We start from the raw sequence: 5,164 nt of genomic DNA on the forward strand, positions 1-5,164 counted from the left end.
TGTAGAGTGTAAGGGTGCGTGTGGTGCGTCTCTGGAAAAAGACTAGTACTTGAGGAGGAATGGCAAAGAAGAGGAGGGCTAATCAGATCCAGTGCTGCCTTTGGCTGCCCAGTCCCACAGAATCACTTCATCCTCTCCTGAGAACAAACAGTACCCATCATATCACGTATAGTGCATCTGATTATATAGAGTTGACATCAAACACATTCTCATCTTTAGCAATAACTCAAGAAACCTATTCTGACAGATACCTCATAGAACAATGGGATTATAGAGTTGAGATCAAACACATCATCTTCAACAACAACCTATTCATCCTCTACCAAGGACATGCATATCACATCAGCTGCTAGAAAACGTATTATCAACAACCCCTGTACAACCTGTTACAAGGGAGAGATGCCCACGTAATCTGACCAGACTAGTGAAGGATCAGACTGATTGCTTCCTGTGTGTGTGTGTGTCAATCACCATCAGATGAGGCTGCCAATGAGGTTACTTGCCTCTCACCTGTTCACTCATTAACTTCAACTCAGAGGGTCCTGGAAGGATACAGGCCATCTCCAACCCATGTCCTAAGAATGAACTCAAGCAACCTGCCACCAACACCCCAAAGGGGTCACATCGGTATGAGTTGTGTCTCTGCAGACCGACCGGACCAAGGTCAACTGCCGCTATGTAACAGGGTACAGGATTCGATAGGATGCGCATAACAGAACATACTTAGTTAACAAGGCAACATTTATAGAGTAAGAAGGGAACCTTTCACCATGGGAGAGACAGTTGTCATCTCCCAGGGCAGGTGAAGTCAGTGGGATAACTTTCAGTCAGATACTAGCATCCCTGCATCGGCGCCATATAAAGTGAGAACACCTACAGCAATGTTATTTACCAGCACATACTGTACTACCTGGTAGCCCTCAATGTAATTTCTATTTAGATAATGATCCCTGTTGTACTGCGTCCTTCCCATTTGAAATATATTTAAACTACCTCCAGAAGGTTTTTGATGTGTCTGAATGAGCTGTTCCCACATTCTTCAAGGATGAGAAGTTTGTTTCAACAGCAATGTAAGACTTCATTGTACTTACATAAAAGAAAAGAAAGTGTCTGAACTGAAAACTGAGAGAGGAAGTTATAGGAAGTGAATCCCCGTGTTGGCAGACTTCTGTGCAGTCATTAAAAAACAAACAGATCCTACATCAACAGCAGCTGCATAAATCATCTGCAGAAACACAAGGAGAGGTGTTTTATCATAATGTACTATTAATCGAGGGTAAGCCCTTTGATGCTGGGGCTCATGACTACTGTATTGTGTGTGCTTTGTGTGGGGGGTGATTGTTCTTAGTCCTGCAATCTGTACAAAACATGTCAAAAATCCATTGGGGGGGTCACTGTGATGGAGAAACAATCATGGGAAATGATAATGCACATTTATACAGTTATGTGAAATCCAACAAGGTCACCTTTACATTTTTGTCACAATTACACTTTATCGCACACTTTTAATTTCAGAAATAAATTATAGGTATACAGACACTTTCTCTAAACAATGACGTGTGTTATTGAAAGGAATGTGCAACATATTTATAAAACATATCGAGAGCAGTGGTGTGCTGATGTCCTACTGTAACCCCATGGTCCTAACCGCAGCACAGGATTCACAGCACCCCCTGGTGGTGTTTATGTCACTGTGATGGAAAAACAATCATGGGGAATGATGAAGTACATTTATAGTTTTGTGAAATCCAATAAGGTCACCTTAAATGTTTTGTCACAATTACACTTTATCGCACACTTTTAATTCCATGCATCTAGAAATAAAATTGTACTGCTATCAATATAGGTATACAGACACTTTCTCTAAACAATGACGTGTGTAACTGAAAGGAATGTACTGCATATTTATGAAACATTCATGCATCAAGAGCTGTGGTGTGCTGATGTCCTGCTGTAACCCCATGGTCATAACAGCAACAGAACAGTTTCAGAACAGGTGGTGATTCAGAATGGACACAAAAGGTTCAATTGTAGAATTGTAGATTCCGTTCAAAAATATATATGATATGTTATAACTTAATTTCACAGAAAATGGAAGACAAAACATTCGGGCATTGTTAATTTTTCCCTTTTTGTCCCACCTCCCCCTGAATAACTTCAAACACATTTTTGACACAAAATAAGTTAAACATAGAAAACAAAATACAAGATACTGGGAGATTCATTTATATAGAAAGTTACCAACAGCATTTGACAAATCTGCTCAGCTCTTTTGTATGCAAAAAAATTGTCGCTGACTAATGTGATGTTAATAACGCATGAAATATGAAACGTAACTGTTATATTAAATCTGTAAAAGTACACACACTATGTTACGACTATCAATGAATATTTACACCTTCAATTCTTACTTTACGTCTCCCTTTACTCGGTTACAGATCTTTTTATACGTACAAACTTGTGTCAGGAATGTGGCAACTGTAAAGGACATGAACCGAACGTATCTATCAGAAGTTTGCTAATCAATCAAGCAACTTTAGCCCAAGACGTTAGAGTTGCTTTGCAGCTTCTGATTTCATTTCCAAAATAAAAGTCTAGAGCTTGTTTTAGAACGGGCATTCTATAACGACGTTATACCAGTAGATGGTGTAGTATAGGCTTGGGCCTTCAACAAATGACTTGAATGATACTATAAATACACAGAACAACAGCCAGTGCTATCACATAGAGGCCCATCATGTCACGCCCTGGTCAAAGTATTTTGTATTTATCTTCATGTATTGGGTCAGGCCAGGGTGTGGCATGGAGTTTTTGTATTGTGGTGTGTTTGTCTTGGGGTTTTGGTGGTGGTATTGGGATTGTAGCTTAGTGGGTTATCTAGCAAAGTCTATGGCTGTCTGGAGTGGTTCTCAATCAGAGGCAGGTGTTTATCGTTGTCTCTGATTGGGAACCATATTTAGGCAGCCATATTCTTTGAGTTTGTCGTGGGTGATTGTCCTTAGTGTCCTTGTTCCTGGCTGTGTCAGGTTTCACTAGTATAGGCTGTTTCGGTTTTCGTTACGTTCTTTGTTTTGTAGTGTTTGTATTTTAGATTCGTGTTACGTTTTTTTTCATTAAACATGGATCGCAATCTACACGCTACATTTTGGTCGGAATCTCCTTCACCACACCAAGAAAACCGTTACACATCCTCAGTGGAACACACACACACAATAGTCGACAGATTATATTCTGTCGAATAAAACAACCGTTCTAATGCAATACAAAGATTATAATATAATCTTACAAGCACTATAACATAATCTTGCAATTTCCCACGACAACTTTCCAGTAGGCTTTAAATTGAAGATATGGCAAATAGGCAATATCGTCCGTGGCTTGTCATTGTTGATGGATATCAATTATTTCACCTCTTTCACACTCACTTCAAGGAATTTAATATTTTTGATGAATGAGCAATTTGATTCAATGAATGATGGAACTGAGTTGCCCTTTCCCCCAAAATGTCATTGAAGGTGCTCCAAAGCTTTTTACTATCATTTTTTATGTAATTTCTTTGTTTCAAAGTGTAGTTTCTTCCTTTTATTCAGTTTAGTTACATAATTTCTCAATTTACAGTACATTGCCATTCCTTTTGCATCATCCCTCTCAACCATACATTTTTTTCAATTCCTCATCAGTCCACAGGAATGTAAGTTTTTACATACATTTGTAATGGGTGCATGCTTATTAGTAACTGGGATAAACACTTTCATAATTATGTCATGTGCAGCATCTGCTTGCTCCTCATTACACACCACAGAGCAATACATGTTCTTTACATCAACAACATAGGAATCACTACAAAACTTATTGTATGACCTCTTATACACTATTTTGGGCCCAGCCTTTGGAACTTTGGTTTTCCTAGATATGGCTACTATATTGTGGTCACTACATCCGATGGATTTGGATACTGCTTTCAAGCTCATTTCTGCAGCATTAGTAAAGATGTGATCAATACATGTTGATGATTTCATTCCTGTGCTGTTTGTATCTACCCTGGTAGGTTGACTGATAACTTGAACCAAGTTACAGGCACTGGTTACAGTTTTGAAGCTTTTTTTGAGTGGGCAGCTTGATGATAGCCAGTCAATATTTAAGTTACCCAGAAAATATACCTCTCTGTTGATATCACATACATTATCAAGAATTCCACACATGTTATCCAGATACTGACTGTTAGCACTTGGTGGTCTATAGCAGCTTCCCACAAGCATGGGCTTTAGTTGAGGCATATGAACCTGTAGTCATATTACTTAAATAGTATTTAACATGAGATCCTCTCTAAGCTTTACAGGAATGAAGTTCTGAATATAAACAGTAACACCTCCAACATTGGCATTTCTGTTTTTTTGTTGTTGTAAATGTTATAACCTTGTATTGCCACCTCGGTATCATCAAAGGTATTATCTAAGTCAGTTTCAGATATATTCCGAATTTGAATGTTACTAGCAAGTTATTATGTTACTAGCAAGTTATTATGTTAACATGGGCTATTTTGAGCACTTTTCTAGGATGCTTGCTTGTTTTCATTGCTTTACTGGGAAGGTTAGCAGAAGTAGACATTCTCATGTTATTTATGTTAGCGCAGGGTTAGCTGCACACAGTGGACTTCCTACTAGGGCACACCGCCTCAGTGCTAACAGCATAAGTCTGGTTCATATGCACATGCTTTTTGCATACAATAGCTGTAGGCTCAACATTTACATTTACATTTACATTTAAGTAATTTAGCAGACGCTCTTATCCAGAGCGACTTACAATTCTAAATTCCATGCATGACTTATTCAATTGGAATTCATCAGATACTGTATGTAATATAAATCCATCAATGTTTTTCTTCTTCTTTTATTAGGTATGCACAGACCCCCAAAACTCAAATGGATTGATTGCCTTTCAATCTCAACCCTGGTGTTTCATCTCTCTTGCCATCTGACATAGAGCACAGGGCCCACAGAACATGTACACTGCCCAGTCATCAATTAAGCTGCCCGGGATGTTGTATCTCTCTCTCATTGATGTGCGCATCATCATCATAGTTGTTGGCAGCAGGGGGAGACAGAAGCATTCACCATACCTCTCAGCCATCTGACAGGCTAGGCACATTGAACAGAGGCATTCA

The sequence above is a fragment of the Oncorhynchus keta genome, chromosome 33 (genome assembly GCF_023373465.1).
Source record: "Oncorhynchus keta strain PuntledgeMale-10-30-2019 chromosome 33, Oket_V2, whole genome shotgun sequence".
Lineage (NCBI taxonomy): Eukaryota > Metazoa > Chordata > Actinopteri > Salmoniformes > Salmonidae > Oncorhynchus > Oncorhynchus keta.